At 47.2% G+C, this 13,621-nt stretch overlaps 1 pseudogene; it reads left to right on the forward strand.

Annotated features, from left to right (window-relative positions):
• Positions 1–13,621, forward strand: part of LOC143956787 (uncharacterized) — an 802,170-nt pseudogene that overhangs the window by 182,430 nt on the left and 606,119 nt on the right.

Consider the following 13,621-nt stretch of genomic DNA (forward strand, 5'->3'; position numbering starts at 1 on the left):
GTCATATCAGGGACAGACACCAGAAAAGGAACCACCAAAGGAATGGAGGAAGAACATTTGTGTAAGGCAGGCCTCAAAGTACATCTTGTGGTTCTTGAGCCAAAGGATCTTGGGCATTGTGGAGTTGGACAGGACCGTGGTATTGTACTTTGTTATGCCCCGTACACACGATCGGACATTGATCGGACATTCCGACAACAAAATACATGGATTTTTTTTTTGACGGATGTTGGCCGAAGCTTGTCTTGCATACACACGGTCAACCAAATCTTGTCGGAAATTCCGAACGTCAAGAACGCGGTGACATACAACACGTACAACGAGATGAGAAAAAGAAGTTCAATAGCCGGTGCGGCTCTTCTGCTTGATTCCGAGCCTGCGTGGAACTTTGTGCGTCGGATTTTGTTGTCGGAAAATTTGAGATCCAGATCCTCAAATTTTGCGTGATGGAAATTCCAATGGAAAATGTCTGATGGAGGCTACACATGGTCGGAATTTCCGACAACAAGCTCCCATCGAACATTTTCCGTCTGAAAAATCGGACCGTGTGTACGGGGCATTAGAGTGTGATTATGCAATCATTACTTTTAGTTCTGATATGTCACAGTGCAGTAAAGTTTTCTACTATTAAATTAGTGTCCGTCACCCATTGCTGTGATAAACGAGGCACAGAGTGAAGCTGTCCTTGTGAGCATGGCCTATATGTGTCCAACTGCTTAGAGCCATCCAGAATTTACATGAAATGAAATGGCTCATCTCACAACCCAACACTTGAAGGCCCAGTTATAATTTGAATATTGGCTGTGGGGAACGCCTTAATACTGATGTAATGCTACCCCCTTGCAGGAGCCACTGGTAATAGCTACTTCCTCCCTAGTAGTACCGAGGCTGCCCACCATCACCAGCACCAGTCCATGCACTCCAGCTCCAATAACGTTACCTAGGGGATGTCTTTTTGAAATATATTGCTAAAAGAACTTTAAACAGGAGAGGGATTGGGGAATGAAATACTTCATAATGCTGTACAATAACAAGAGGACACTCTTCTCTAGGCTTCCTCTCCAGGATTCTTCTGAGGACAGGGGAACGGCCAGCATTGTGAGATGATATGCAAGCTGTCTCACTGTCCACAGCTACCATCGGAACTTATATCTCAAAAGCACACAGTCACCAGGGATCATAAGTCAGGATCAGTACTCACAAGTCCCCAGGACAGCTACCTCCTTCCAGATTTTTCCAGACACAGTCCAGCGAGAGAGACAATCCTTCTCCACACAAGATTCCTTATGGTGAAGTCTTAAAGCAAGCTCCTTAGAAAGATTACTTCAGGCCCTCAGCTCTGCCACAAATGAGACCTCAGAGAACAGCTACACGGTCTCCACAGGCTGCCTCAGGGGGCAGCAGCCCCAGAGGCTCTGGAACCCTCCCTGCTGAGGAAAGAACAATTTATCTGGGGATTCTGCCTAAATTTAAAGTTAATCCTCCATAGTAGTGTTTCTTCATACCCCAAATGTTCTTTATAAACCTAGGTTCTATGGAATATGCAAGAACCAGCATGTACCCCATCACATAACTTCAGACCAGTCTTAGAATGGTTAAAATGCAGCATGACAGTACAAAATGAATAACATCCTGTCCCTAATCCTAACTAAGACAGGGTATTGGATCAGGCATACCTCCATGGAGGTGAGAATCCATAAAGGCAAAGTCTACGGTTTCAGGTATCTTCAGTGCCACACTTGTGCTCACAGGGGGGGGTCAATGTTCCACTGATACCTCCCGTTCTCCAGCCAGCCATCTCCTGATCTTAGCTGTCCCCCTTTTTATAAACCAAATGGGCCTGGGAACTGAGCCACAAAAGTTTAACCCTTTCCCTTGCCTGGGCCGGGTGCTGGATAATGAATTGCACATACGTTTCACCCTGCCGACACGCACACCAAATGTCTCCTCCTTCTACAGATCCTAAAAAAAGAAAACAATTGCCATACCTGGAATACTTCTAACCACCTCAATATCAGACATTTTCACCCCCTTTCAGTCTAGGACATTTTTCGGGGCTGTCACACTTTGAATAATAATGCTCCTCCTCTTGAGTATGGAGACACCACGTGTCAGATTTTTTCACTGTCTGGACTGATTATATGCCAGACATTGTATCTTGTGAATCACACTAATCAAACAATTGTATCACAACAAATGTGCTATAATGGTTGCCTCTATAAGAGTGGTCCGGGAATATAGCTTAGTGTAACGTCACAGATAGCAGTCCCAGTTCTTAACAGACAAGCAAACCTAGCCTACTGGTATGTGACTGCCCCCTGGAATGCCACGTTCACCGGCCTGGTAGAACAGGAGGCTAAAGAAAGGAAGAACAAAAGACTCCCTGGACCCGCTTCAATCAGGCTTCCGCCCGGGTCATGGAACAGAAACAGCTCTCCTCCAAGATTTGGGATGACGCCCTTGAAGCAGCAGATGACGGAGAGCCGTGTCTCCTCGTACTGCTAGACCTAAGTGCAGCGTTTGATACAGTAGATCACAATACTCTACTCGTCCGCCTCACAGAAGTAGCCGGAGTCCAAGACATAGATCTCCATTGGTTCGCGTCCTTCCTAGGAAATCGGTCACAGACAGTGAAACTAGGAAAATTCCTCTCCGAAACTCGGGCAGTCACCTGCGGAGTCCCTCAAGGCTCTCCGTTGTCACCCGTTCTCTTCAACATTTACATTCACCCACTCCTTCAAATCATCAGATGCTCAGATCTCTGCTTCCACTCTTACGCTGACGACACGCAACTTTATTTCCGGATCAATGGAAAAAAAGATCACCAACAACAACTTGAAAACTGCCTCAAATCAATAGAGGACTGGATGACCACCAACTCCCTCCAGCTGAACCAATCAAAGACAGAGCTTCTTATCTTACACCCAAATCATAATCCCGCAACCAAAACCTCCTGGTCTCCACCAACCGTCTTTGGGCAGACTATCTCCCCAAAGACCAAAGCGAAGAGTCTCGGGGTTATTTTAGACGCACAAATGTCAATGGATGCGCAAATAGGATCTGTAGTCAGTCGATCTCACCATCTGCTGCGCTTGCTTCGCAGACTCATCCCTTTTATCCCAAAGAATGACAAAGCAGTGGTAGTTGGAACAATCATTAATTCACGACTGGACTACGCAAACTCGCTTTACATAGGATTACCACAATATCAACTTGTGTGATTACAACTGATCCAAAACACAGCGGCAAGACTGATAACAGGAAAAAAACCCTGGGAATCCATTTCTCCTTCACTGAGGAGCTTACATTCGCTAACGGTAAAAAATCGGATCACGTTCAAGACCCTTTGCCTCACCCACAAATGCGTGCATGGAGAAGCTCCGCAATACCTAATGGAGAAAATAAATCATTACACACCAAACTGCAGTCTTCGATCAGCCAACAAAAACCTCCTCCTCGTGCCCAAAGCCCGGTATAAATCCAAGGGTGATCGGAGATTCGCTGTCCAAGGGCCTCGGCTATGGAATGCTCTACCAATCAACATCCGCCTGGAAGAAAATCACCTGGCTTTTAGGAAAAAACTCAAGACCTTCCTCTTTTAGCAGATGATCAAAGCTCGCCACAGCGCCTAGAGGCGATTCAGTTCGCATTGTGCGCTATACAAGTATTTCATTCATTCATTCTTAAACTGGCCTGGTAACACTGGGACTGGTGTGACGGTGATCAGCGAGACTGAAACCGGGGTGGCGGTGATTAAGGACAATATGACTGGTGTCACTGTGATTAGGGACACTGTAACCGGTGCGGCGGTGATTAGGGACATTGACTGGAGCAGTGGCAATCAGGGATACTGACTGGCAGCACTTGTCTGGTGAAATTGTACTGATGTGTATAGATTGTCAAGATTGGTGGGGTCCAAGGAAGGCTCTTTAAGTATGGGGGTGACTAGAGCATGTTTTAGAGAGTTGGAGAAGATGCCACAAGGGAGGGAGAGGTTAAACATGTGGGTTAGAGAGTGTAGGGTAGACTCAGAGGTTGACCGTACTATTCGTGAGGAAACAGGGCCTATGGGGACAGGTGATTAGGTGGGCATCAGAAATAAGTTTAGCAATCTTGTCTATAGTAGCAGAGTTGAATAAGGGGAGTATTGGTTGTACCTGTTTAAATGGGGTGTTAAGTGGGGGAGGTATTGGTAAAGTGGATATTTCATCAAAAAATTTAATCGGGGGGCGTGGCTTGGCGCCGTATGGAGATGGCTGCCTGATCCTTGGGCTCTCTCCACCGGAGGCTACACCGCTCGCATTCAGGAGCTAAAATCAGCGACACAATGGGGAAACTGAAGGGGAAGTCACCGCAGTCGCGGTCCCGCTCCCCGAGAGGCACGGACCCGCCGCCGGAACGCAGTATCCCGGAGATCTTCCGGGTCCGATCACGCGAGGCCGCGGCTTCACCTCGGGCCTACTCGGAACAACGCTCGTCTAGCCTCAGCCCTTCACACAGTAGAGGAGCTTCTCCCACAGCCAGTGATACCGCTGCCCGCCCGCTTAATATGCAGGATCTCAGGGCGGTGGTAGCGGATATTAAAGAATCACTTACAGCAGTGATCACTGACCTCAGGAGGGACATCCAGTCTCTCCACGTAAGGATGGAGGAGCTGGAAGAAACGACGGCCCGCCATGACACTACCATGCAGCACCTGCAACATGCCTCACATACCCACAGCAGCCAGCTCAGAGATATCCACAGACACGTGGAAGATCTGGACAACCGTGGACGCCGCCACAATCTCCGGGTAAGAGGCATCCCCGAATCTGTTGATCAGGCCCACCTAGCCCAAGTGACAGTACAGATTTTTAATGACTTGCTGGGAAGACCCCCTGAATCCCCTATAGAATGGGAAAGACTGCATAGAGCGCTTAAACCCAGGGGTAGGGATACAGATCCCCCCAGGGATGTGATCTGCTGCCTGACAAGCTTTAGAACGAAGGAGGACATACTGCGTAGAGCCAGAGATCGCCGTAACCTAAACTACCAAGGGGCAGAGGTTAAAATATTTCAAGACCTATCCCCCATAACCCTTCAAAATAGGAGAGATTTACGTCCACTTCTAGACGTCCTCCGCCACAAAGGGATCCAATATCGCTGGAAGTTCCCCTTCTGCTTATCGGCCTCATCAGCAGGAAGAACGGCTAATCTGAGAGTCCCGGAGGACCTCAGGGAATTCTGCAACATTCTTCAAATCCCTCTGGTGGATCTTCCAGACTGGTACAGAGCCTACCGCAACCCTCCATTGCCAAGAACCAATTCGATGGAAGCCATACCGGTGCGGGACTATTTCCACATCCGGAGACGCAGATCGTTGTCCCCTAGGCCGCTGACTCAGAGGGATCCGAGAGACCGTCAGAGCCCCACCGCTTCTCCCGCCCATAGGAGAGCAAGGCCAGATAGGCCCTGAGGGCCTGGACTCTGTATCATTGTCCATCTTCAGGTACATCCCGGCCCAGAACTGTCCTCTATCTTCTCCAGAACTTTCCCCCTTTTTGTTTTGTTTCTCGCCCTGACTGTTGGAAATCTCAACATATCTACGCTTTCTTCTCAAGAATTTCTGCGGGTCGGCAGCCCTCTACATTTCACGAAACTATGTACCCAGACACCCTGAGCATACTTATATCCCCTTGCTTGAACTCTCTATGGACTAGCGACCAGGACTCGGTTGGACGGTCCTTATGGATCAACTATTCTGTACAGGGGGGTAAGGAGGATACCGAAGCCCTTTGTCGTCGGTGGAAGGGGAAAATTTTTCTTGTCCCCCCCCCCCCTTCTTTTTTTTTTTTCTCTTCCCCCTGCCGTGACCTCCGCCAGGACCAGTGTCCTTTCACTCCTTGACACATAACTGATGCCGGAAGACCCAACTTGGTCAGCATGCGTCTCACATACACACTGTAATGGTCCTATACTGCCCGCGGAGACGCATTCTACTCTTTCCCCAACGCCCTCTTCATCTCTATACACTTGCCCCTCCTCCTTCTTTTTCTCACTGCGCTAAGATGCCGCCTTTATGTATATGTGCTCGGTCTTATGGGGATAAAGTATTTGAAGACGGGCGGTGGGGAATGGGGTCGCACTGAAAGTACTTGAAATGCTTAACTTTTGTCACTGCAATTTACTATGTTATCAAGTCTTCTGCTTATCCCTCTCTTTACAGTGGTCCCCACACGTTCATGTTGTACTCTAGAAAACATCGCCAGGCTTGGTATAGATTCACCTCTTTATCTAACACACGACCTCATGATGCGCTGTAGCAATGCTTCCTCGGAAGCTTTATTTTATGGTGCACCCTACGACTCTAGTACCTTAAACTACCCTGAGACGCTCTTGGTCGAGACGTCCCCCACTCCTGCCTCTCAGATAGTCGAAAACTGATCACCCCGCACTCTACCTCCTAAGAAGCTAATGTACTTAGAACACCTCGACCACTGCTATGGCCCAAAACTGATGCAGCTGAAACTCTAGATGTCTACACACTACAACCTTCCTACACCACCCCTTTTTTTTTACCCCCCAGAGAGAACAAGAGAATGCCGCACCTTATCCCTCTATCCAGAGTGTAGCTTGCCACCCTGTGAAACCCAACAGTCAGGATAGCATTAGTCCTTCAGCTCACCACAGTTACGTGTTGTTTCCAACTTCCGAAGGGCACTTTCCACATTGAAGCCCTACCCTAAGCTGCCCCCCTGAAGTTACTCTTGGTTTTACCTATAAATTTGTGGGTTTATAATATGTTTTATGTACATGTTTTTGCTGTGATACATTTTACGGACCTCATGCTGTGCTCTTTGATCCAGTGTCTCTAATCTTTTTCTTCTCCTCCCCTAATGTACAAACTAGGCATCTGCTCCAAAGTCTTATGTCTTTAGCCTAGACCTCCCGTGGACCAGCAACACCACTGACTGCTTCTCAGACGTCTTTCACCCCCCCACACAATGGGACAGTGAATATCTCCGTTGACCCATACCGGACGTACTCCTCTGTGACAGGGTAAGGTAGCTGGTCTACACATACCCCCGGTAAGTTCCTTACCCCACACACCAATTCCACCTTATTTACCCTCTTCCCTCCTTCCTCACCCCCTTCCTCACCCCCACTCCCTGTAGATCTCCTACCCCTCCAACCCTTCCCCTTTTCCTTTCAATCCTGGGCCTCACCTTCTCGGTCCCTTCCGATCCTCCCTCTCCAACTGAAACACACACGGAGGCTAATTTCTACCCCAGATAACTCCTCTTGGGATCCTCCCTTCGGTGGCAGTCTGCCATGACTGGCACACGTAATACCATGCCACTGACCAAAGTCAAGGTGGTTTCACAAAATGTTAAGGGCCTGAACATCCCTGAGAAGCGTAGCCAAGTCTTAGATATGATGGCCAAATTGAAGGCGGACATAGTCTTCTTGCAAGAAACCCACTTTCATGCAAAAAACATACCGAAATTTTCAAACCATTTGTACCCGATAGCTTTCCATGCACCGAATCCTATAGCAAAAACGAAAGGGGTCTCAATCTTAATGTCAAAAAATGTGAAGTGGCATACGATTGACACCCTTATAGACCCAGAGGGGCGCTTTCTTTTTCTGAAAGGAACCATACACAACAGAACGGTTACTTTAGCTAATGTGTACAGCCCTAACACAGCCCAGGTCAGTTTTGTCCGATCTATAGTTTCTGCCCTGATAGGTTTCCAGTCTGGAATCCTACTTCTGGGGGGTGACCTTAATGTGCCTCTACAACCCCTCCTAGATTCCTCATCGGGGTCTTCATTCCTGCCGTATAGAGCGCTCAGACAGATTAAACTGCAATTACAAGAACTCCTATTACACGACACTTGGCGAACGCTGCACCCTGATGAAAAGGACTACACTTTCTTTTCGGCCCCCCACAATAAATATTCTAGAATTGATTACATATTCCTCTCGCAGAAGGATTTACCCCTCATGACATCAGCCACAATTGAACCAATGCTATTAGCAGACCACCACCCCGTAACTCTTACTTTAACACTCCCTGAACGCTGCACAACCACCAAAACATGGAGACTTGACTCCTCTCTCCTCACCTCAGAAAGGGACATTACAGATATACGGGACTCCATTAATGCGTATTTCCAAGAAAATGCCAACCCGGAGACATCTCCCATTACCTTGTGGGAAGCGCACAAATGCGTAATTCGTGGCAAACTCATAACCCTTAAAGCCGCCCGGAAGAGAGAACAGCAGGCTATACTCGTGGAACTGACCACCAAAATTCAGAAGCTAGAAAAGGCCCACAAGCAATCACATGCCCAAAACACATATATGGACCTTACGCAGGCCAGAAAGTCGCTTTTAGACATTCTCAACCGCAAGACCCAGCGCAAATTTACCCTGACCCATAAACTTTTCTATGAGCAAGGAAACAAATGTGGGAAGTTATTAGCGAAAGCACTCCAAACCAAAAAGGCCACCGCTAACGTCCACACAATAAAAGACCCGAAGGGTAAATCTTATTCAGCCACAACTGACATAGCATCACAATTCGTACAATACTTCAAAGGACTATACAATCTCCCCCAACAAACTGACACCCCATTGAGTAAACTTAAAAGACAAACGCTCATCACAGACTTTCTCAACAAATATAGCCCCGACCCTATTCCAGAAGAAGAGGCTCGCGATCTTGACAATCCCCTATCCGAGGAGGAATTTAAAAAGGTCATTAAACAACTAAAGCCCGGCAAGAGTCCGGGCCCAGATGGCCTCTCGGCGCCATACTTCAAAACCTTCGCGGACCTCCTATCATCCCCGTTCCTTAAAGCCTTTAACTCCCTTGCACCATCCTCTACTCCTTTTCATAGATTATTAGAAGCCCATATCACTGTCATACCGAAAGAAAACAAAGACACCACCTCAGTCACCAACTATAGGCCAATTTCCCTACTCAATGTGGACCTTAAAATATTTGCCAAAATTTTAGCGAACCGATTACTACCCTTTTTACCCTCTGCGATAATGAACGATCAGGTGGGCTTTGTCCCTGGCAGGGAAGCCAGGGACAATACCATTAAAGCTATTAACTTACACCACTTGCTTACCACCCAAAACCGCAGAGGTTTCTTTCTATCACTGGATGCGGAGAAGGCATTTGACAGGCTGGCCTGGGACTATCTAGGAGCAGTCCTGCGCCACTTTGGAATACGGACTCGAATGTATAATCTCATTATGTCCCTATATGCCACGCCTATGGCAAGAGTCAGAGTAAACGGCCACCTGTCAGATGCCTTCCCCATCCAAAATGGTACGAGGCAGGGATGCCCCCTATCCCCCCTCCTCTTTATCTTGACCCTAGAACCCTTCCTCCAATGCATACGTTCCAATGACAACATAAAAGGGATCCTAGTAGCAGGACACACATATAAGCTAGCAGCCTTTGCTGACGATGTCCTACTATTCCTAACCGAACCACTGACGTCAATCCCCTCTCTACTTAAGGATTTCAATCTCTTCCGTCGCATATCTAACTTAAAGATCAATTTCTCTAAATCCCACGCCCTCAATATTTCCCTACCCGATGATGTAGTCACCCAATGTCAGAACAATTTCCCCTTCGTTTGGAAAAAAGATGCCATTACTTACCTGGGTACCCAACTCACCACTCACCTGTCAGATATATACGCCAAGAACTTTGCCCCGTTGGTCCATGCCATTTCCGAAGATCTACGAAGGTGGGATAGACCACACTTCTCCTGGTTTGGCCGTGCAGCCATTCTTAAAATGAATGTCCTCCCACGTGTCTTATACTTATTACAAGTGCTTCCCATAAAGCTCCCACAAACATTTTTCCGGACAGTTAGACGTCTATCACTACAGTTCCTTTGGAAACACAAACGACCGAGGATTAGCTTCGTTCAACTTTCCAGACCTAAAACTAAAGGAGGGATCGGCCTCCCCGATATCCAAAATTATTACAGGGCTTGCCATCTTGGCAGGATAGCCGACTGGGCACTACACAAAGGTAGTAAAGATTGGATATCCTTGGAAGAATCCTTCTCAGACTTACCGCTAAAGTCCACACCGTGGATTCCAGCCTCCCTCATCCCACATACACTAAAGAAACATCCTCTCATAGGAGCAACCCTAGGCTGCTTCAGGGAGGCCTGCAAGAGATTCCGTATTTCCTCAAGCCCCGGTCCCCTAACTCCTGTCCGCCTAAATCCGGCGTTTACTCCGGGTATGTCCAGCAACTTTTTAAAAAACACATGGCCACATGATACAATCCTGGCCCACCACTTCTTCCATGCAGGCAATCTGCTGGAACATAATGCAATCCCCAATCTCCCAAATAGCCCTCCCTTCCCACGCTGGACTTACTTCCAGATCAGACATTTTCTATCTACTAATAACCATGCTGCATGTCTATCTCGCAAATTAACCCCATTTGAAAAGTTATGCTCCCAGTCCTCAACACAGCAACATATGATCTCTTACGCTCACTCATTGCTTTTCACATCAGCCTCCCCTAAAGACGGGAAGGCATGTCAAGCTTGGGACAGAGACTTGCGGCTTGACCTGTCTGAGGCAGACTGGGAACGGATCTTCACAATAGCTCATAAAGGCTCACTTAATGTAGCAATACAGGAAAATAACTACAAAACACTCACCAGGTGGTATCGCACACCAGAGCTTTTGAACAAATTCAAACCTGAAACATCGGACAAATGTTGGAGATGTTCTGCTGATAAAGGCACATTTCTCCACATCTGGTGGGATTGCCCGTTGCTTCAACCATTCTGGTCGCAGGTCGCTGACATAACTTCTCAAATTACTACATACCCTTTAGAACTTACACCAGCTCGGCTAATACTTCACCACGCCTCTATCTCAACCCAATCTTACAAAAGATCCCTGGGGATCCATATGATAAATGGAGCCAAACTTTGCATCTCAACACACTGGGGCACATCTCATGCCCCGACGGTGTCTAAATGGCTTACACGTGTGGGAAGGATAGCCGAGATGGAAGAGTTGATCTACATAGCACGAGATTCACCATCCAAATTTGCGCAGACGTGGGCCTGTTGGACCCATTTTCGATCCACGGACAGATATTCCTCCTTGATGAACCCTAATATTCCTCCTTGTCCCAATAGCTGATTAAGCTGATTTACCCAATCCCACCTTGATAGACTAATCCAGTCATCTTTACCGGATACCTTGGGAATAACCCTCACGGGGTCTCAGAGGGCGCTTCCGCAGGCCAGGGACCCCAAGAGAAACTCTCCTCCTCACCGCAGCGGTGGGGGGGGCCGAGAAGGTGATGCCCCTGGATAACTCCCATCCTCCCTTACCCCCACTCTCTTACCGACCCTCCCCACATGCCCCATTCCCCCCCTTAGAAGACTGTTTCCCCTCCCCCCCTCAGATTGACCCACCTTGACAGACCGATATCCTTCCTTGCCCCTTAAACCCATGGAGACAGGTGATAACACCTATCTTCTCAGGACTCCAGATATAGCGATCCAGGTCACAGACACTGAAGGTCAAGCTCCGTAGCATATATGTGATTGATACTCTTACTACCTTAATCCCTTATCTTGCAAGATAGGGCCTGACATGCTCACATATTCTGTTCGGTTGTATACGCCCGCAATCATCGGAGCCACAGCCAATTGTTTGATTATTATTGTGACTCGCCTGTACCATATGTTCAATTAGATGTTTTCTGTATTAGAGCGCGACTGCGCGCGTTTTCGGTGCATTCAACTTACACTTTTTACTGCTGTATCTGTTCTCTTTTTCTATTATTGCTAATAAAAAAAAATTTATGGAAAAAAAAATTTTTTTTTATCAATCTTATGTTTGAAGTGATTGGCGATCTCCTTGGCAGTGAGTGAGTAGGTGGGTGGAGGACGAAGTAGAGAGTTAAAGGCAGAAAAGAGTCGACGGGACTGGATGAGAAGGTATTAATGAGAGAGATAAAATTGGTCTGCTTGGCAGTGTGGAGGCAGGAATTGTATTTTTGGAGAGCAGATTGATATTGATTGAAGTCTTTGTGAGAGTATCGGTTTTACGCCAAAGACGCTCAAGAGCGCGGCTATGGTTTTTTTTTTAAACATTTCTGGTGTCATCTGTTTGCCAGGGTTGTAGGGTTCGGGGGCCTGATTCTGTGAGGGGGCACAAGCTCATCCAGGGTGGAGGACAGAGATCTATTGTAGACAGAAGTGGCTGGGTTGGGGCAGGACAGGGGTAAGATTTTTGTCATAGAGGTGGTCAGTAGCAGAATAGAGAAGAAAAGGGTTGACGTGGCCAAGGTTTCTCCGGGGTGATTGTAAATGGAAGGGTGTTGAGCCAAAGAGGTGTCTCCTGAAAGCAATCAAGGGGAGAGTCAACCACGGTATCATTTGGACATACTGTTAGCTGTATTGATGAATTTCAAAATCTAAATTGGTCCAGCTGGGACGGCACAAAGACCTCCCAGGTGGAACAAGTTCCTCCAATGTATCAACTTTTAGAATAAAAAAAAAAAATACTGTTTATTACTACAGATTAGGTGGGCATTAGAAATAAGTTTAGCATCATTGTCTATAGCAGCAGAGTTGAATAAGGGGAGTATTGATTTACCTGTTGACATGGGGTGTTAAGTGGGGGAGATATCGATATAAGTGGAGATTTCATCACAAATTTAATCAGTCTTATTTTTAAAGTGATTGGCGATCTCCTGAGTAGGTGGGTGGAGGATGAAGTAGAGAGTTAAAGGTAGAGAAGAGTTGACGGGGACTGGATGAGAAGATATTACATTCAGCTATTTGCTACTAGGGAGGTATCCCGTCTTCCAGGCTAATTGGTTCTTTTGTCATTATGCTAAACTGAGTAAAAGTTGGATTCCAGTAATTTTATGGGTGATTGTTTGGCGCTTGGAGGGAAGGATGGTGGAAGACATGGAGGGCACAAAAATAGTTTCATAGTTTCATAGTTAGTAAGGTTGAATAAAGACACCAGTCCATCCAGTTCAACCTGAGTGTTTTGTCTACAATTGTCCCTATCCCCGTACATTGCACACTCACATCGGTCCCTACCCTCAAGGAGCCCACAATCCAAGGTCCCCATTCATATACTAGGGGCCAATTTTTGGACAGAAGCCAATTCACCTACCTGCATGTCTTTGGAGTGTGGGAGGAAACCAGAGTACCCGGAGAAAACCCACGCAGGCACAGGGAGAACATGCAAACTCCAGGCAGGTAGTGTCGTGGTTGGGATTCGAACCAGCGACCCTTCTTACTGCTAGGCGAGAGTGCTAACCACTACACCACTGTGCTGCTCATTCCAATGATAAGGTGGTGATCAGAGAGAGGAAAAGGATTGTTGGAGAGGTTGCATGGAGTGCATAGGTAGGAGAATACAAGGTCAAGGGTGATGCCATCAGAGTGAGTAGAAACCTGCACCTATTGCTTCAGGTCAAATGAGGAGGTTGGACTAATTCCCGCGTACACACGATCGGAATTCTTGTTGGAAAAATCTCTGAAGCCTTGTACACACGGTCGGAGAATCCGTCGGAATGTGTCTTATCGGACCGTGTCGTCGGATAATTCGACTG

This window comes from Lithobates pipiens, unplaced genomic scaffold, assembly GCF_037356315.1.
Source record: "Lithobates pipiens isolate NorthernLeopardFrog02 unplaced genomic scaffold, aLitPip1_a1.2 Scaffold_41, whole genome shotgun sequence".
Taxonomy (NCBI): Eukaryota; Metazoa; Chordata; class Amphibia; order Anura; family Ranidae; genus Lithobates; species Lithobates pipiens.